Consider the following 22,573-nt stretch of genomic DNA (forward strand, 5'->3'; position numbering starts at 1 on the left):
TAAAAATAATGTTAGCGCAACTATGCGTAATTACTTTTTATTGTTCTACTTTAGTGTTCAAAAGTTGGAGAAACCTCATCAACAGCCTGAGTAAGCCATTCATTCATTCTGTCTCATGCTAAGTGCTTTTCTCAATACAAGTGGAATATGTTCAAATTCTCATTCGTGGTCGGTTAAAAAGCACCGAAGTGTTCCCGTAAGCACCGAACTACACAACCACTGCACACATTAAAGCAAGAAAAGGCATTACAGGTGATTAAAGTAATTATATGTCATAATTAATCTTTGCCAGATGATTGAGGATATTCTGGGAACAATTCTTTTTCTTTTAATTGTAACAAGCATTTTTGCCTTCGAAAAAATATACGGTTTACATTTAGCTGCGCAAACAATGCAAGATCTACACCGTGTAATTTAATACTTAATAAAAACCAAAGATCTTTATATTCAGTGTTTATCAGAGTGAATTGTTAAAAGAAAAAAGCACCACTGCATGATAAAGGGTTGTTTTAAAACACTATTCAGTGTAAAAACTAACAGAAATGTTTATCGTTTTCAGAAAATTCTTGTGTTCCTTGTAAATCGTTGATTTTCCCAAGATGGATCACATATCTGTTCTTCAACAGCTGCACTGGCTTAATGTTAAACAGCGTATAGCATTAAAAATTCTGCTTTTTGTCTAGAAGGCATTACATGACCTGGATTCCTTATTATTTATATGACTAACTTTTAAAATATACTCTTAGAGTAAGAGTCTTAAACTCTTAGATCAAGGTAGGCATTCTCCTCAGTTTCTTCTTGTATGCACTTGGCATCTGTGGGATCTCGAGCTTTTTGCTACTGTATGCTGCTTCTTATTTGTGTAATAATGCTAATAATAATAATAATTTAACTTATGCTTTGCACTTCAGTAAGTGTAGTTCATGAAGAAAATAGTGTGTGTATCATTTGCACATTTTTTTGACAAATATATACCCTATATGGACAAAATTATTGGGGCACCTGACTTATGTGGTTCTTCATCAAACTGTAAGCACGTACTTGGCACACAATTGTATCCAATTGTCTAAATTAGGAGAAACAAACCTGCTCCATCCCTGTGCACAAAGCCAGCTCCATTAAAATATGCTTTGCATTGGTTAAAGTCTGATTTATAAAAGTCTGCCCCTCAGGCGTCCTCACCTCACTTACATCAGTACCTGACTTTACTAACACCCCTTAAGGATGAATGAGCACAAATCTCCATAAAATCTCTATATCTCTATTAAACCTATTGGAACATCTTCCCAGAAGAGGGGAGGTTATTATAACAGTAAATGGGGATGTTGAATGGGATGTTCAAAAAGCACATAAGAATCTATTGACCTTCTATAAAGACATTTTCAAGCCCATATTATCCTCATAATGTTTGCAAGTAGACAACTGTTGTATTAGGTTTCCACATCATTTTTTTTCACTACTTTACATGTGTTGTATAATCAAACAAGCATTGAAATTATCAAATTGCATTGAAATGATATATGTCTACCTGTACCTGCCTTGAAAGCCCTTTTTTGAAGTCCAAAACCAACACACACAATGATGTTCGGCTACATTTTCTTTCCTATTAGTGATTAATGAAAAGCTAATGAAAGTGAGACGATTATCAGTTTAGAACCTGCTTTTATTCGGCTCTGCACTCGAGTATGCGATCGCCATCTCCTGCTCTTTCCATTATATCTATCCAGCATGGAGGAATCTCATTTGTGTATGTGTGTGTTAATGGGACAACAAACAGGGATGTGAGGGAGATGATAAGCTGAAGAGCCCTGTCACAGTCAGAAGAAAAAAATATATATAGACAATGAAAAAAACGATTTAAATTTAATGTATATTAATCGGCAGGACGGACGATGCAAAAAAAAAAAAAACTGTACTATCAAAGATGTGTATCCACATCTGGAGGAGAATCGGGAGGAATTTTCCGTTTGGGAGTTGTATCGCTGTTTCTGTGCAGTCAGCGTGTCTGTAAGTCGTGTAAACACTATGATTTTTGTTTGCATAAAGAAGTGTGTGTGTGTTGGTGTGTTGGTGTGTGTGTGTGAGTGTGTGTGGGGGGGTTAAAGAAGCATGAGTGGCAAGTGTACATGCATACTACCATCAACTGCCAATATGTTGGAAGGCCTTGGTAACAGCTTGTGGTCTCGAGGGAGCGCCGGCGCAGTTCAGGCGAATATCAGACAGAGAGGAAAACAATTTCTGGTGCCAATAATGCAGCGCAGATGAAAAATGTTTTAATATTTGCCACTGCTTTATGGCAGGCACAGTGACAGTGATGGACTCAATGTCAGCTTTTTCCCTTTAAATGTCATACTCTGTTTCTGCTCCATCTGTGTGTGTCAGTGGGTGTGTGTAGGACGTGTTTGTGTTCTCAATAATCTGACAGTGTGTGAGCATGTGTGTGTGTGTGTGCATGTCTGTGTGAAAGATCTCCCTGCAGCTGACAGAGTTCACTCTTCTCCTCTCCATTGATCACAATGTGTTTTTTTTTTCTGTGGTAATAGCAAACTCGTCCAATGCCCAAATCCACAAATGCGTTCCTCTCTACCGTAATGAAAGATTTGCCCCCAAACAGCCTCTTCAATGTCTCTTCTTTCTCTGTCTGTATCTTTCACTCCAACATAAAGATGCTGTTTTCATCTGCCAACTAAACAAACACCAACCCCGCAGCATTATTTAAACAATAAATCCCTTTTTTTCAATGTTATATCCACACCTTTTGATATAAACAGTAGATTTGTATTGACTTCACCTCCTCCGAACTGGTGTCCCATGGAAGCTGTGTCCCCCATGTGTGTAAAACCATAAGGAGGAGCTCTGGCACATCGTTTTGTTTGGTTGCCAGGCTGTTCCTTTGACTTCTGCATGAATGAAGACTTCACCCTTTTGCCTCTTGACCCAGACTTGCACCCATTTAGTGCCTCTGGGGTAAATCGCTTTCCCATTGTCATTCATCCCATAGCTTTCACCTCTCACCAGTGGTCTGTACACAGAACAGTGCTTGACCATGTTTCACACACAGAGAGTCAAGGTGCAGATCAGAGTTACAGCCTGTGTAGGAATATATATAATTATTATTATTATTATTATTATTATTATTATTATTATTAATATTATTTTTATTTTTTTAGCTTTTTTTCAATTGCTATAAGCATATTTGAATTCTCAAAACTGCTCAAAATGGGTTCATTTATTTATATTATGGCTCATAAAGTATATATTATATATTTATATTATGGAACGGTTGTAAAGTAATACTAATACGTTCATTTAAAAGCGATCTAAACCAACTGACCCACAAATTCCAGTGTATTTGTATTTAATAATTTGAAATATCTCAATGCTGATTGTGAAAATATCTCGATGTTAATTTTTCTTTAATGGTAGGAACTCCTGTTTTTGCATATTTTCAGTGTACAGTGGCGTGTTTTTGTTCATACTGTACAGAATAAACTTTTGTGCTTAGATCCAATCTTAATGATGTCATTCAGCTGAAAAATGAGAGATTTTTTTTTCCCCTTATACAACATGAAATGTAACTCTGAATGGATAAAAATACAATATCTCTTGCAGAAAATAAAATATTAGCAAATGTCATATAGATAGAGGGGTATAAGAGGAATAAAACTCCTTCATAGTACTCAATTTCAGGTTCATGCCTGGCTTATTAGGCCGACCCATCATTGATCACTTTTCTAGGTCAGCATACTCCATCATGTTTAATACCTCATACACTGTATTCTATAAAACACTTATGTATTATGTATGTGTATATTTATGTCATAATAACTGATAGTAGCTAAAGTGGCATGCATATAATAATAGCTAATGTAACAGTAGCTAATAGTATGTGACATTACGTGGAAATGTCCTACCATCACGTGGTAATGAGAGAACAAAAGCCTGCAGAAAATGGCGTCATTAAACTTCTTGTTTCCCATAACTTCAGTCTTGATCCCTCCACCTTACTCTGCAGGGCCCAATTAAGCGTTTTAATCAGCTAACGACTTTGGCGCAGCCCGTTAAAGGGGAATTAAGCAGGTAGGAGTGATGGAGAGAGCAAGAGGGAAGATGCTGAGGAGAGTGACTGAGCATCTCTAGTGTGAAATAAAGGAAATAAAAGAAGAGGAGATTAAACGAGAAAAAAGAGAGGGGGGGGGGGGACTAAAGCAAGCGCGTGGCGTTCTCGTGATGGTGAATTAGTCCGTCGCAGGCCGGCAAAATTGAATACGGAATGCATCTTTTAAAACCGAGGCACTTAACTGATCCGTTATAAAGTAATAAAAAAGGAAAATAAAGGAAAGGAAAAAAGAAAAACGCTGAGTAGACTAATAGTGTTAACAACATGGTGTTAAAGTTCAAATTAAAGATGAATCAAATGAGGTTAGTGTAATTTGTTATATTAATAAATGGATGTATTTATAGAGCTGCTGTAGGAGTGGGACGTCCACAGCGTGCATTCGGGCAAGCGCAGTCGCTGAGGTGTGCTCGTGCATCTGTAGATGGATGGCGAAAATAAAAGGCAGTGCAAAGTGAGAGAAAGACAGGTGTGTGTGTGTGTGTGTGTGTGTGTGTGTGTGTGTGTGTGTGTGTGTGTGTGTGTGTGCGTGTGTGTGTACGAGCGCATATTTACATGCATGCTTACCCCTGTGTTTGTGAGCAGAGATTTGATGAATCTTCAATTGATCCATCATGGTTGCTGTTCTGTCAGAATGTTCTGTAGTGTAAGCATGTTCTACTGAAGGCCTTGATGCCTGAGGCTAACTAGGGAATAATTAAAATATCTATTAATAATTCTGTCGTCTAGCCTCCAGCCCTCCGACATGTACTCTCACACAACATGATGACTTAATATGACTTTCAAAAGATAAAATGTTATGAAATACCAAATTTACTATAATAAAATGACATAACATGATGAGTACACTCACATATACACATACACACTCTCGCACACAGATGCTTTATAAAACTTAAACACACTAATAGCAGGAGATTATACAGTAAGTGCTGCTATAATGTACAGTCGGGAAAAATATGAAGATTATCGCTTGTTTGGACATTTTACCACTCAGCTACTGCTCATAAAAACACAACAGCAGATCAAAGACATAACATCAAAACTTAAAACACAATCAATCAAAACACAACATCAAACACAAGACCAAAAACACAACAGCAAATCGAAAAACATAAAAATTGCAACACAGCAAATCACAGACACAACATTAAAGATAAAACCAACAGCAAAACTATAAACATAACCAAGCCAAAACAACAGCAGAACAAAACACAACAATAAAAGTAGAATTAAAACAGCAAATCAAAACACAACAAAACCAGAAAACAACAAATCCAAAAACAATAAATCACAACCACAACACCAAATCCAAAACACATCACAAACACAAAATAAAATCCAATACACAACAAAACCAAAACACAACAAATCCAAAACACAACAAAACCAAACACACAATAGCAAACCTAAGACACAGCAAAACCAAAACACAACAAATGCAACACGACAAAACTAAAAACACCAAAAATCCAAAACACAAAACACAAAAGTAAACCAAAGACACAACAAAACCAAAATGCAACAAATAAAACAAAACACAACATTAGAATACAATAAAAAAAGCCATACAGTAAACTAAAACAGCTAAACCACAAAGTACATATTACAGAGTAGCAGAAAAACAAATGTCAAAAAAGAAGTTGTTGTGATTTTCCATGATTTCTTGCTTTTTACTTGTGCGTTAATGTTGTGTCGTGTTTTCGAATTTGCTGTTTTCATGTTGGTATTTGCATTTTTGCTTCTTTTCTGAAGTTGTGTTTGGTGAGATGCAAAAACCAGAACAGCTGTAGTACTGGGTCTGGTACTGGCCGAGTTCTGGTTCTGTGTAAAGTTCAAAACGAATCTCCGAGTCGGTTTCTATAATACGTGTGGCAACTGAATCTCGTCGTGCGCTAGACTCTAACACGGTTCTACAGCTCCGTTACTACTGTGTGTGACACCCAAACAATCTAATCACCCAGCGTAATTTGACAAATTCCTCACAGCAGGCCAGAGAAAGTGCAACACCATGAGACCTCCACCACTCTAATAACTTTAAAGCTAAGATGGCAGTGAAGACTAAAACGATTTGTGAGAACCTGAGAAACAAATCGAGGACCAAATCCGGCAGTCGGCTTTTCAACACGGAGGCCTGAAGTGAGCATTACTGCCCACCCTGTCAACATGCCCTTAAACGCTTCAGACGTGTAATGAAATAGAGCACCTCCTGCATTCGATGCAACTGACGTTCCACTGAAATTGTGTTACTTGTCAGCATTTGTGGTGCTCTGCTCCGTCTTGTTGGATCCGCTTGTGCTTACGACAGCATCGATGGGACTTCAGGGAAAGCAGATTCGTGTCGAGTGTAACTAACCCGTTTTCTTCATTGTCTCTATTCCGGCTTTGTGAGCCGCAGGAGACGCCGGGGCTTTCGGAGCCCATGAGAGTGGCTTTAGCTGCTGCCAGAGGCTTTAGTGGTCATAAAAACAGGCCAGTGTTATAGCAAGCCGCTGGCTAATCTCTCCATATCTGCGCAAGCCCATTCTACTTCACGACATTGGGGTGCCTCTGTTCATCTCTCTTTCTCTATTACCCCATTCTGTTTCTCATTGGCTATCATACTTGCTTCTCATTTTTGCTCTTCTCTTCTCTTCTCTTCTCTTCTCTTCTCTTCTCTTCTCTTCTCTTCTCTTCTCTTCTCTTCTCTCATTCGGCTTCTTGGACACCTCCCAAAACGAATCCAACTCATCTCCTGGAGGCTGGATGTGAGTAAAGGAGGAGCATTGCAACACAGAGAGAGAGAGAGACAGAGAGAAAGAGGGAAGAGAGAATGAAAGGGGGGATAGAGAGGGCCTCAAGCACTCAGCATCTGGTAGCCTCCAAGATGGGTAAGTTTGTGTGTGGTTCAGCAAGCAGGACACATACTGGCAGCACTTGGATGACAAAGATGAACACAAACACACATAGACACACACACGCATGCCCGCACACACACACACACACACACACACACACACACACACACATATGTATATATATATATATATATATATATATATATATATATATATATATATATATATATATATATATATACACACACACAAACACTGTGTTTGAATGATGGCTAAAAAAGACAGCTGGGAAATACCCAGCCAAAGTTCCCCACCCAAATACACACACCATGTGTGTGTGTGTGTGTGTGTGTGTGTGTGTGTGTGTGTGTGTGTCCTTCATGCAGCTGGCAGAGAAGGTTGCATTCTGGGCATTCTTCAGTGACAACGCTCTTCCACTGCTCATATCACTCAGCCATGCTAAAATAACAATCGTGACATTACTGTCAATGGATCTATCAAGCCATGAGCGTATTGCTGCTCGGTGTAAATGGAGGGAAGAGTGTACACGCGCTGGTATGCCATGCGTGGCTTAACTAATGCTTAGTGTTGCAGAAAGTAATAGTGAGGTTTTAACTTGCTGTTTACCAAAGTAATGTTATGAGGAAAGAAAGAATATTTACGGGGGGGTGGTGTATTGTTGAGAAGATGGATATGTTTAATTAATAATAACAATCAATCAAGCATCATAAATCATATACATAATGTATACATATATATACATTAAAGATTAAAGTAGCAAAAAACAAGCAAATAAATGAATATAATAAATTATAACATTTATTATTATTTACAGCATTCTTTATTACTCAATTTGTATATAAAATACTTAGTACTAAGCAAAATACTAAATAAAAACAATTTAATAATTTTTTTTGTGAACTTTATAAATATAACTTTACATAATTGAAAGTGTTTTCAGGTTGTGTATCAACATCCAAAAATAAAAACAATTAAGATCTCAACATAATTTTTAACAAATTTTTATATATATATATATATATATATATATATATATATATATATATATATATATATATATATAATAAGGATAAGTCCATTGGTATAAATTCAAACAAAAATATAAGAATTATGTAGTTTTACCTTCTTAATAATATTTTACCCTGTGTGTGTGTGTGTGTGTGTGTGTGTGCATATAAGAGCACTATTTCTTGTGGATCCAGGTGCATACATGCCTGCGAGTATGTTAGGAGCTGTGAACGCTGAGAGGGGCCGAGTGTTTCTGACGCCTGTCGGCCTGGGCTTGTCACAGCGGATCAGGAAGGTGTCATCAGCGCAGGGCCGAGCGCCTGAGCCCATCAGCCAACCGGACCCGAGCACCTGATGAGCTGACAGCCAGCACAGTGCGGTTCTCAGGCCTCCCGGAGAGACACGCACACCTCCTGGAGAAACACATACAGCTCATCTAAGCCCTAGCTGTCTGTCTGTCTGTCTAACTGCGGGATTCACTCAGCGTAATGCACATCCCAAGCTAACTATGGCCCACCAACTGTCTGTCCATCTGTCTATCTAGGAGTATGGGATTCAACTGCTTGAGAATGGTTATCTCTGGACAACTCTGAGTTGGAAAGTGCATGCCTCATGTGTTTTACTTACATGTCATTAGTTTTTGTCCATGCTATTGCCCTTATTAATACACACGTATAAAACATTGTCCGGACATTCAGTTATCTATTATATGTTAGTGTTGCAAAAATAACGATCTGACAATCTTTCAAAAACATTGGCTCTAATAATGCACAACTCAACATGGACTTACACTCACAAATTTATAACCATGTCATCTAGAAAATTAAATGATGCTTAGTGATTTATGACTTGAATTCATACTTTTCTGACAACTTTATTTGTTTATTTATTTATTAATTAATTTTTTTTTTTTTATAAAATTTACAATGTCAAGATGCTTATGCTGTGAGAGAAATATTACAGCAATGTTTTAGGGTCATCTATAGATAGAAATAAAAAAAGTATCGAAATATATAAAAAAACAAGCATATCGAGGATCATAATCTTGTTTTTGCTGTTGTTGTTGTCGTTGCTGCCTGGACAACGTTTCATGGCCGACCCTGCGCTCTGACCCCAGTTTCCAAGCAAGCTGGGATATGCGAAGAACAAATTTCACTGTGCTCTAATGTATATGTGACATATAAATGAGGGCTATTTGTAGTACTTGAATACAATCATCAAAATGTAAAATATCACAGGAACGGTAAAGAAAACCTGACTACTAATGCATGGATAGTACAAACCCTAAAACAAAGTGGTAAAATGCATGTTTTTTGGGGGGGGGTTTTATGTAATGCTTCAGTGAAAAAAGTTGGATAGGTAAGAATTTAATTATATGATTGTGCATATTGAAATATGAAAAGACAAACGAATAATGTAAAGTTACTGTACCCATTTCTTTGTTCTAAAGAAACATGTACTGAAGCATTTTATTCCTCTTTAAACACAGAAATTGACCAATACTAACAATTTTTTCATTCGATAACAAATTGGCAAATATTTTCTATCTCTTTTTTATTGCATTTAATGTTATGGAATTATGGGACCTTATATAAAAACTAAGACCATGACTCACAGCTACAAACAGTAATTCCATCTTTTTCTCTCTCCTTTGGCAGCAATTTGAATAAAGAACATAGCAGAAGCCTTAAAGGAACAGTTGTTAGTAGAATCTGTAATTTGTCTTGCAGCTGGGTATATTATCATACAGCAGCTGCTCTTAGAGAAAACTGATCGACTGATCATTCAAACTGAGAATTCAACAATACTCATTCTCTATGAGTAAGCTTCTCCTGAACCATGATTGATGACTCACCTGTTTTACCTTCACAGCTAATCGGAACTTGTATAAAGACTCACTTTTTCACTCAAGTGTAGTCAAGTCAAGTAAATATGGCTTTTATTGTCATTCCAACCATATACGGTACAGTACACAGTGAAATCAATCAAGTTAAGGTGTTTGGGCTGGTGGTATCTAGTAAACCAGTGTTGTTTATACGTTGATAGAGGCTCAAAGCACTTTTGTACATTGGTCTGGATAAGGGCGTCTGTTAAATGAGGTAAATGCAATATTTAGCAATTACCTTTATGGCGTTTGGTATACTCCCTTATTGAGAAGAGACGTGTATAATTTTTACACAACTGAGCAGTGCAGGGTTAAGGGCCTTGCACAAGGGCCCACCTTTGGCATCCTGGGAGCACTGGGACTTAAACTAATAAGCTTCCGATCACAAGTCCAAAGTCTTAACTTTCCCCAGGACCAAAGTACACAAAACGAACTTACTTGCATTTTTAGTTACAACTCTAAAGTCAACAACTGGCTTTAGACTTACATCATATGTACATTTCAGTCAACAGTTGTTTTTTCATAAGGAAATATGTTGAAATCTTTGTTTCTAGCATTCACATATCTGTTACCATTACTGTACACAGAGCCTCGCTGGCTGAAGTTGTAGAAGTTCCAAGTATCCAGCACAAAAACAAAAAGCTCACAGGGATTGATACAACTGTTGACCTGTGCACAATGCTAACACAAATGTCATGTACACTACATAGTGTGCATATAGTGTACATATTATTAACACTAATCCAAACATCTCTCCTAATTTTTCTTTCATAAATGACCACGTAACTTTTCTAACATTTCCAGCCCCCATTTGTGTTCCTGAGGATCTTAGTTAAAACTGACAATTCCCACAATGCCCGGTGGTTTGCCTGTTATGACTGTCTGTATCATGCTAATTTTATGGCTGGCAATAAATATTCGAATAAATCGCACCAAAACGGAAGCTGGTCAGGGCTTCTGCTTCCTGTCTGCTCGGGTTGCTTACAGGAGCTGATTGACAGATCAGCCAAAGGGAGGGATCTGGATTAGACGATGTGAGAAGGACAAGAACTTTTCTTTTTCTTTCTCTTTCTTTTTTCTCTCGCTCTCAATCACTCAGTTTCACAAATTTTTTTTTTTGCTAAAATAAATTTCGCCTGGGGACGGATGAGTGTCACAGTACAGCAAAGAGAGGACTGAGAGAGCCTTTTGGTGATTGTTGATGCCCACCAATAAATCAGATTTTTAATTATCAGACACATGACATGAAGCAGTGAAAGCGTCCCCCCAGAGTTCGCAGCCGAGTACTTTGTCAGCTCGGCTTGGAAACAGAAACGGCGTCTGACACTGCATCAGCAGGAATAACATCATCATAACATGCCTTCAACTCGTCACATAAACAATTAATGCTTTTTTCCCCCTACTTTAACTGTTTATTTATTTCTAAACCATAGCTTTACATTGCCTACTTTTATGTTATATTGTCCTTATATAATATTATTGCATAATATTGAACAAAGAAGTCATTGTATAGGATAATGACCAATGCATATTATATAGATGAAAGATTATGGACACCTGACCTTTAGATTCTATATGTTTTTATGACATTTTATTTCACCGTTAGTCAAAATGTTTTGTTATATAGCCTCCAGTCTTCTGGAAGGATGTTCCACTAGATTCTGGAGTCAGTGTTCACATTCTTTGAATGGTGTTCAAAAGGGTTGAGGTCAAAGCAGGCTAATCAAGATCCACTCCAAGCCATATTTTCATGAAGCTGGTTTTGTGCACAGGGGAATCATCGTGTTGGATAAGGCGTAGGTCTTCTTGTTCAAGTAAAGGGAAAATGTAATTCAACCACATTTAAATGCATTCTTTAAAATTGTGTATCTCCAACTTTGGGGTAACAATTTAGAGACAACCTACATATGAATGGAAAATTCAGGTGTCCCAATACTGAGCATCCTGAGGTTTGGCCAGCTCCAGTCACGTCCCACCTCATGAAGTTAATGGACCTTTGAAGAAGTAGATGCCGAACTCGCAAACATCCCGTACTATCTAGGGAAGTACCAGTGCCAATTGGATCCCACTACATGTGTGGAGTTTTGACATTAGACCTCCTGGAGTGTTTAAAGGCTCTGGCATGCAGAAGCTGGTGCTGGATCTGTAATGATCACAAATGTTGAGCTCAGTAGCTCCTAGTTTTATAACCATAATGACTGTATAAGACTGTAGAAAGAACATTACTTATAATCGTATACTTCTGTACTCTTGTTAGTTCTCACTCTCCAGTGTTCTGTATTGTTTAAAGATTTATGATCAAACTCTTGATGTCACCCAAATGAGGATGGGTTCCCCTTTTGAGCCTGGTTCCTCTCAAGGTTTCTTCCTCATAACATCTAAGGGAGTTTTTCCTTGCCACAGTCACCATGGCTGCTCATCAGGGTTAAATACACACCATTCAGCTTGACTGTTGATTTCTGTAAAGCTGCTTTGAGACAATGTCTGTTGTGAAAAGCGCTATAGAAATAAACTTGACTTGACTTGACTCGTATGAGCAATGTTTGTGTTAGCTGTTTTTACATGCAGAAAACAAACTATGCACTCTGTTATACTATAAACCTATGGGACAATTCATTATATGACTAAAACATATTCACCAATCCTCTTTCATTGAATGACGAAGGACGTCGAATGTTCTGTTGTTCCGCATATTCCCCGTTAGACCTTTTTGACGAACGGCACGCCTGCCGAACACGGTCACTTTTGGTAGAAACCATGTTTATGAGCAGTGAAAGGATATCCGTTTGACATTTATCCCAGTATGTCTATTGATTATGTGGCAGCAGCAATTTGTTTGCCTTGGGGAATTTCATTATGGCTTGTGATATTGGTAAAATTCAAGGAAATGTGGTTTTACATGGTAAGTATAGATCAAATATGATTATAGGTCTCAGCGGAGCAGCAACACCAGCAATCTGCCTCCGATCAACACATGCTTTGGTTATTTTATTTTAAAACCACAAGTCAAGAGGTTAACAGCTACACTTTCAAAACGTGCCTTTTTAATGTAAGCCGTATTGTACAGACTTGATAACATCTTGTCATCTTGGTTTTTCTGTTTTGTTTTGTTTTTTTAGAAGCCTTTCATGTCATCTTTTATGTCATGGAAAATGAGGTGTGTTCATTATTACAGTTTAAAACCACTGCAGGGTGCAACAGAGGACCGTTGAACTGCATCCAGGTATATGTCATGGGGCTCCATGTGTTTATGTTTTTGGTCAATTTTTACATTCTTTTCCCCTGATTTGCCTTTCATCTTGGCTTTGAGGATTCTCATTTGTGTCACGTTAGACTAATGAACGCTCAATCTTGGCCATGTCTTCATTCGGGCTGTCGAGTCCTGACCAAAGAGTTCACAAAGCAAAAAAAAAGTTTAAAGTGGAACTTGATTGTTTTTTTTTTTGTTTTTTTTTTGTTTCCTACAACCTCGAGAGACCAAGCTGTCAGGCATCGATGATAAAAGAGCCAAAATCGCATGAAGAAATTTCATTTTAATTTCCAATTATTTGAGTGTGTCACATGACACAAAGATATTCACATGATTAACTGTGTTTTGTGTCTCTTTTGGATTTGCGAAATAAATCTAAATCAGGTGGTGCTGCCAGTATCAATATTCCCTCCTCCAACTGCCTCAGAGGCTAAACGTTCAATTTTACACTTCCCTCAAGGTTTCTGTCTACATGTGTATCTTTTGAATCAAACAGCTGCATTAAGAATCTCTGTCCCTGTAACTTTAACGTATTTTACAATGATAAATATTAGAAAATCTTTATTTTTCCTCACACACCCATAACACCATTACTAACATGCTAATGCTATGAAGTGCTAATGTTCTTATTTCTTTTCCTGTTTCACCCCAAAATGCTGATGGCAGGTTTCAGTGCCCTAAACAACCCCCAAACCCTCCACTCCCCCCTCCTTTCTACATTGAACTCCATGTTACACTTTTGTGCTAACTACCACAGGAAGAGAAGGAGGCCTGATGATTTACGACTGCTTAGCTCGCTAATTCTTGCCGGCCCAGGCAGGAGGCATGCAAGGCTTGTTGACAGTGGCAGAGCCAGATCTGTGCACCAGGACACTTTCTATGTAAGTGTGTGTTTTTTTTTTTACCCACCTCCACCCTTGCTGTTAATTTATAGACAAACACAGGCGTTCTGACGATAGATTTACAGTGAGCTCTGGAGTTGGGCCGAAGCAGCCGTACCACCCCCGGTGCCACAGGAAGAGACAGCTGGATGGAGTTCAGGACAATGTCCAGTCTGTTTTGTGTGTCTAATGTTGAGTTAAACAACATACTATATAAAAAAAGTGAATTTTTAGCCTGTAGATGAGTATGTTCTTACTAAGAGACACTGCTCTGACCACTGGCATTCTTCCATTTCCTTTGTGAGTGATATAATTGTAGAAGTGCTGGATGGGATGGGCTACAACAGAAGACCATATCAGTCTCCATACACATGCTCACTAAAACCAGGCAACACTGTGTGAAAAATGCCGCATGGTCTTTGTCACATAGGTGTTCCTAATAAAGTGGACCGTGATTAACCTGTTACATCAAAAACAGAATGGATTTTTTACATTTCCATCTGTGTATGAGGTCACAGTTATTCCTACCAAGACCTGTCAATGATAAATTCTACTACTACTATTAATGACTGAATTTTTTTCCCTCTTTTAGAGGCTTCATGCTTATTACATTAAAGATGCACAAAATACAAGTCAATGGATACCTTGTCGACTTCTTTTAATAGAATATAAGCAAATCACTCTGGAATTTCAAGCGTTGGATTCAATTAGCAATACAAGTGAAACAGAAATGGGGAAAAAAAAAAAAAAAAAGCTTACAAAAATGTACAAACTGCAGCACTTAAAGATTTCAGAATACGATATATCACTAAGCCGACTGATGAAAGGAAGCAATTGTTACTTTAGGATAAGACTTAAGGAGAGATAAGGAGAAGAGATATTATTGCATTTATTTATTTATTTATTTATTTATTTATTTATTTATTTATTTATATTTCCTGAGGTCCAAGCAGAAAGTCAATTGCGCCAATCATTTGGCCATTTTAGAGCTAACGGGAAATTATATACATTTTTTTATTATTATAATTGATATAATATTTAAAATTATTTATTTGTTTGTTTGGACGTTTGCTTAGTTAGTTAATTTTGCTGAATTCATTGATTCATAATATGTTTTATTTATTTGTTTGTATTTTGTTTTGATTTATTTAGTTAGTTTTACAATATTTATTTGTTCATTTCTATCTATCTATCTATCTATCTATCTATCTATCTATCTATCTATCTATCTATCTATCTAATAATGTATTTATTTATTTTTGCTGTGTTTATTAATTATACATATTTATTTATTCAGCTAGTTAGTTTGTTAGCTAGTATTTTTTAAATTTATTTGTTCATTATATTTTGTATAATCTTTTTATTTATTGTGTTTGTTTATCTTTACTGTATCCTCTCTCACTTTATAGAAATTATACACATAGTTGAAATCAAATCTGTAACAGACAGACAGAAGCAGTCAGAACACACTACACTCTCAAGTTCAGCTCCTGTAGGGGGCGACAGTCTGGACAGTCTGGAGGTTCACATGTTCAGCTGCATGCAACTAATTTGACTAATTATATATGTTTGAAAGAGAGAAAGAGATTCGAATTGAAATGATAGTGTTAACTCTTGTGAATATAGAGTCAAGCATTATTGACTTATCAAAGTGGCTCAGCAAAAAAAATAAAAAATTAAAAAAAGAGAGAAAAAGAGGAGCCAGGCTCTCCATTGCTGCGTAGATGTGAGCGGTTTTGATCAGCACTCAAACAGCTTAAGTAGATAAGACATGCTTTAGCAGACTTGGAAGGAGTCCAGCAATCAGAGATGAGACAGAGAAAAACAAAGAAAGAGTGTGTGTGTGTGTGTGTGTGTGTGTGTGTGTGTGTGTGTGTGTGTGTGTGTGTGTGTGCAGGGATGGGCAGTATTCATGATACATGTATTTTAAATACGTATTTCAAATATAGAATAGGATTTTTTCATTTGTATTTGATTATATTCTGTATCAAAATACATTAGTGTTTTTGTATTTTGTAGTTTAAAAACACTGTAAAATACTTTGTAAAAAGTCTACATGATGACATAAAAATGTGGCCTCTGATTAGTGCCTTCGCAGTAATTTGCACAGATTTGTTAAAATCAGAACAGAAAATTTATCCATATTTAAGAAGGTGGTGAAGGTAAAAAAAGTGCAGGCTGCGGTTTTTTAAATAGGCGTCCAATAATTAATAAATAAATATTTGTTTGCCGAATATTGTACCCTTATTAAAGGAGCTGTTTTGTAGGATCATGATTTTGCATCCCACTGCATAAATAACTGCCTGACACATAATACATTATTATATTTATTATTAACAATCAAATGATTAATTAGTTAGAAACTAGTTGCTATGAATGCAGGTGGTATCAGTTGTTTTCTTATGAATGACTTGTGTCAGTGTTGTTAATGCAAAGTAGCCCTTAGTTACCAAACTTCGTTGATGTATCTTTGCCCAATGCTGACTGTGTGTGTGTGTGTGTGTGTGTGTGTGTGTGTGTGTGTTTGAGAGAGAGAGAGAGAGAAAGGGTGTGTATGTGAATATAAGAGAGAGATATAAAGAATTAGAGAAACAGATAAAATGAGATACTGTGTGTGTGTGTGTGTGTGTGTGTGTGTGTGTGTGTGTGTGTGTTTGAGAGAGAGAGAGAGAGAGAGATAGAGAGAAAGGGTGTATGTGAATATAAGAGAGATATAAAGAATTAGAGAAACAGAAAATGAGATACTGTGTGTGTGTGTGTGTGTGTGTGTGTGTGTGTGTGTGTGTGTGTGTGTGTGTGTGTGTGTGTGTTTGGGGTGGGGAGGTGGGCGCGGGGGTGGGGGCTTTGTGGTATGTCATAATTTTCCTGCTGTTGAATAAACACTTCACACACACTCCGTATACATGATCCGCAACACTCACTCACACACACACACACACACACACACACACACACACACACACACACACACACACACACAGGCTGTTATTAAACACACTCCATGCTTTCATCTCCTTCCTACATGATAAAAAAGACAATTCTGTACATCTAAATGTTTCTTTTTCAGGTTCGGTTACGCTGTTTTATTGAACTAAGGGTCAGCTCAGGACAGAATTGACCAGGGCCGAAGCGGCGCACTAAGTTTTATCGGATGCTTTGCGATGTATTTAAATATTAATAAAGCTATCTGTCATGCAGGGTTTAACGTGAAGAATCGTACTGGGTAAAAACTCTGTGTAGTTCCCTCTGCCTGCTGTTGTCTGGACGTCTGCTTTTGAAGCAATGCTGCAGTGGTGCTGGAGGCCATCCCATGGTGGCGCTACTGCTCCCTCCTGGGGGGGTTGAGCAGCACTGGAAATATGGATGTCGGGAGAGAATGTGGCAGATGGCTGACAAGGCATTTTTAGCCATAACGCCCCAGTAAAACTTTAACTCCCAAGATTTAGTGTTAGCTCTGTGCACTTAGCAAAGCTGCAGCCAGAGGCATATTTTTTCAAAAGTCCCCCAAACTGATCGTTCTGCAAGCATCACATAAACATGCGTTATTGATTGTGTTGTTAAAAGATTCAAAGGGTCAGTATCATTTAGTTAAAGACAGCTTTAGAGGACAAATAAAAAGCTAAAAATGGCGCAAAATGTTGGGGTGGGGATTATTGATTTTTTTTTCCCTTTTTTTTTTCTCAGGCAAGCAATTAAATTATTCACTTTGTCATAATGATGATTGATGAAAGCACTGGAAAATCATTTTTGAGCAAACTTTTTTTTTTAAACCCCCCCTTTTTTTATAAATGCAAAGTTCACAACTTGTATCCATTATTTCAGACTATTAATCATGCTGTCACCAAAATAGTGCATTAATCTCTTTCAGTGACTGAGTCGGCGTCTTTTATTCAAAGCGGCAAAGGTACTTAGCACTACTTCAGAACAAAGACCGGTAACCCTGAGAAGACCTAAAAAGAAGAAGAAAAAAAAAAACAATGAGGACTCGCACCAAACTCACACTTACGATCTGAAGCTCCGGTACAAAATGGATCAAAGGAGCAGACAGTAAATGAAGAGACGGAAAAAAATAGAGACAGACAGTGTTAGAAATGAAATAATGACAGATATATTCATCAGCACACAATGACAACTTTGTAGGGGGGGAGCTGAAAAGCGCACAGTCTGGTCCCTGTTGCACCAAGTTTATTAAAACATAACACTTTTTCTCAGTTATTTCGATTCGGTTATGCAAAATAAGCTCTTTGATAGGATGTGTCGTCCTAATTAGACCCAGGATGCCAGTAGGCCGGGAGATATGGGAGCCTTATAGAGAAGCGAGGCGGATGTGTTTGTGTGTGTGTATGTGTGTGTATGTGTGTGTGTGTCAAAAAGCCAGACACCAGTTGGGAGGTGGAAAGGGGAATTAAAGCGGGGGGGTTCTCAGGGCAGCAGTTATGAGGCACAAGTGACAGTGGCAAGCATCTGCAGCCATTGGTATTTGGATAGATGGAGGCATCCATGCCAGAGTCTGGATGCAGGGTTGAGGCTATAGGACAAGGAAGGTGTAGGGTGGAGGGAGGGGATTAGCATTTATGGCGCACAGATGCTGGTGGCTCTGCAAGGGACCTGTAAATGATAAGGAAGAAGAACAGTCATAAAATGTAGGGAAGAAAACATTGAGCTCACATTTCCTTCATTTCTTTTTTCCCAGTCTTGGACTTTCTTACTTCAAAGTCTTGAAAATTAAATAAAGTTGTTGGTTTATATATATATATATATATATATATATATATATATATATATATATATATACATACACATATAGTCTCCGACTGGAGATGCATTCCGATACCCCCAACTTAAAAAGTTAGCCTTTAACCCAAGAGGCTTAAAGAATGGTGATCAGTATGGGGTAGTAAACTGTAATTTGTTTAACAAATAAAAGTACATAATTTAGCAAAACTGAGCAATTTACAGTACTCTACAATACTCATAATGTATATACTGTATATACACCAGCCAGGCATAACATAATTAAATTATAACATTAAGAACGATGAAGTGAATAACACTGATTATTTCTTCATCATGGCACCTGTTAGTGGGTGGGATATATTAGGCAGCAAGTGAAAATTTTGTCCTCAATGTTGACATGTTAGAAGCAGGAAAAATAAGCATGCATAAGTATTTGAGCGAGTTTGACGAGGGCTAAATTGTGATGTCTAGACGATTGGGTCAGTGGCTGGGTCAGACATTTCCTTATCTATCAGAAGTGGTCCAAGGAAGGAACAGTGATGAACTGGAGACAGGATCATGGGTGGCCAAGGCTCACTGATGCACGTGGGGAGTGAAGGCTGGTCCATGGGGTCCGGTCCAATAGATAAGCTTCTGTAGCTCAAACTGCTAAAGATGTTAATGCTGTTAATGCTCAATGGGCAGGACTGTATGTATGTATGTATGTATGTATGTATGTATGTATGTATGTATGTATTTATATATGTATGTATGTATATACATGTATGTATATGCATACATACACACATTATATATAATGTAAATATAGATGTAAAATCACCTCACTATTTTTAATTTTATGTCCAGTCTGATACTACAATATCTTTTCATTAATCTACACTAATAATAATAATAATAATAATAAAGAGAAAACTGAATTCTGTAAATATTTGCAAATGTATGAAAAAGGAAAAACTGAACTTTTGCTTCAATAACTTCAATAAATAAGAGTTTGGGAAAAAACCACATATGGCTGGAAAAGTCAAGCGTCCCAATACATTTGTCCATACTCTGTGTGGTTGTGTATATTTTTAGACTAAAGCACATTATTTTAAACTGTTTGTGAAATGTAATGAAATCTGGCTGAATACACTGCTCATAAATTCACCGTAAAAAAACATTTCCCATGATCCCGTTCTGATCACAGCCCATATTAGTACTAATTAATAATCCAATAATTTTATTCACATCAAGCAAATATTCATTTTATTTATTTAAGGAGTCCCTGGAATGTTTTCTTCCACCCACAGACCACAACCCTGTCATGATGTGTAAAATGTGTTTGAAACATCTTTCAACATAAAAGCACTTCTTTCTTGTTGTATTAAAACTGCTGTTGGATTTAAGTTGACATTGTTTATACATGATTTGAAGTTATTGAGCTGGAAGTTATATACAAGCTGAGTCTTCTCCGGAATCACTCCCTGCCTGGGAAGAAGACTCTGAAGAAGTTAGTTTCAATTTAAGTAATTCGTTATGGAACCGTGACGAGTGCCGAACAAGTTCCTTTTTCCTTTTTTAATGCAATACTGTACCGTATAAGTAATAAAGAAAATGTAATCACACACTTCACACCTTGAGCAACACTTGCTGCTTTAATGGCGTCACCATTGTTGAGATCGTGAGTTCTCAGAATTTTGTACACAAAGCGATTTGAGTTGCACCTATGATTTAGCTTAAAATGCACAGAAAGCACAAAAGAGGACCCTTCGGAGGGCACTCTATGGCCCTGTTTATGAGCTAACATCTTCACGCATCTGTTTCACCACGAGATTGAATTGCTCACGAGTTTCATCGCAAGAGTTTCCAGTTCCGAGCATGCGACGAGTGCCGAAACATATTTCACTTGTCATAACATGAGGTGAAATTAGTGTATTCTTTTAATGCTTGTGGATTTACACTATATGTCCAAATGTACTGTATATAGAGAGCTGACCTTCACACCTATATGTATCTCAATCACAAACCTTTGCTGCTGCTTCCTTCATGGCAGTGAACTTGTGCACAAAGTGAGCTCTGTGAAGACATGATTTGCCAGGACTTGAGGGGAGAAACTTGAGCGCTAGTGTAGTACCCTGACCTCGACCTCTACTGGACACTATTGGAATGAACTGTAACATTGACTGCACCTTTAGAACTCCTCATCCAACATCAGTACCTGGCCTCGATATTGCTCTTGTGGCTGAATGCCACACTCCAAAATTGAGTGGAAAGCCTTCACAGATGAATGGAGGCTTTGATAACAGCAAAGTCGGACTACATATTTAAAAAAACTGTGTGCACATGTTCTTTTAGTCATATAGAATTTACTAATTATATTTATACCTGTACATCAGATACTTTGTTGAGCAAACTGAATAAAGGTAAGTGAAAGTACATGGCTACAGGCTCAGTTGTATAGTCAATTCGTGACTATGCCAGAGCCTCTTTCCAGTCCTACACTTCTATTTTTATTATGATCTTAATAAAGCTCAGTCCAGCATAGGAACACTGTGACATCTACACTCAGTGCTGCTACATCCTTTGGGCCTGCTGACGGAGAAGAATGGAGCAGCCCGATCAAGTCACAGGGGTGGACGCTGGTGGGATTCTGGCGCTTTATCTTCCGCAGCATTAACATGATGGAAAATATAAATGCTTAAATCTTATCGCAGGTGCAGTTTATAACAACATTCATCATAAGACGTAATATGTTTTTATCTCGACAAGGGAGTGCTGGAGAGCGGTGGCTGCACTTGCACTCCATGGTCAGCGTAGTGCGATCGCGGCCGCCTGCACTTCTCTGATTTCGAACGAAAGGAACAGATTATAAATCCTCCTTGGCTTTTTCCTTCTGCTCTTTGTTGCCAGTTCAGCACCGAAATTAACTCCGGATCAGCAGAGGCAGGGGCTTAATAAGAGGAAATCGTAAAACAGACATCACCGGAATCGGTTACATTTATTTCTCGAGCCCTGTGAAACCATGATGTACCTACTGATAAATGGGAAAAAATCACTCAATTCTTTTTCTTTTAATAATTCTGTCACTCCTGGTGACCATTTGTCCATTAGGCTATTAAAGTCATTTTTAGGGAACAAAAAAAAGAGCATCTCATCAGTCATTATAATCATTTAATACATCTCTTTTTGACCCCCGTTTTCTCCTTTGAGCCAGAAGCCGGAGCCAGAGCACATATCTCGTCACGTTGCAGAAACACATTAAAGCGCAGGCCAGGGGAAACGGGACGTTTGCCACAGAAGTGTATGAGGGATGCTTGGTGGTGGCAGCCTACTTTACACCATCTGTAGGGGATTTACAGATGGTGGATCTGTGTCATTAATTCACTGTGCCCAGAACTTAGTAGAACTGATTCATTGTTTGGAGCACAGGCGGGAGTTAATAATGGCTTATTCATACTCCTGAAATGCCTTTAGTCAGTGTCTCCACTGGAGTAAACATATGTATTAATACATCAGATTAGCGTGTAACACAAGCACGCATTTCCCTATGTAATGAATCACAATGCATCCCGGAGGGGCACAAAAACCCAAAAAAAACACATAATACCTCTTCGTGCTTAGCGAAATGTGCTTGTTTTTGGGTGGAATCTAATTTGTTGGTTACAGACATTATCTGAAACTAGTCTGACATGTTATTTATTTCTCTGAGTTTATTCCAGAAGTAGCACTGCGAGAAACCGAGAAACTGCAATGCAGCCAAAAGAACAATGTCACATTTTGGAGAAATGCTCTCATACTCCATATATATTTTTTTACAATGTATTTTACAGTACCTAGAGTTTTTATTTAGCATAACAA

The 22,573-nt window shown here is 37.7% G+C and overlaps 1 long non-coding RNA gene across 1 annotated transcript in view; it reads left to right on the forward strand.

Moving 5' to 3' along the window:
- LOC124380079 overlaps positions 1-9,011 on the forward strand; it is a 14,663-nt gene extending 5,652 nt beyond the window's left edge. The window contains exon 3 of the long non-coding RNA XR_006924596.1: positions 8,155-9,011. This is a non-coding gene — a long non-coding RNA (uncharacterized LOC124380079). The remainder of the gene's footprint in view (positions 1-8,154) is intronic.
- Positions 9,012-22,573: the final 13,562 nt, after the last annotated feature.

Source organism: Silurus meridionalis, chromosome 26 (assembly GCF_014805685.1).
Source record: "Silurus meridionalis isolate SWU-2019-XX chromosome 26, ASM1480568v1, whole genome shotgun sequence".
Classification (NCBI taxonomy): Eukaryota; Metazoa; Chordata; class Actinopteri; order Siluriformes; family Siluridae; genus Silurus; species Silurus meridionalis.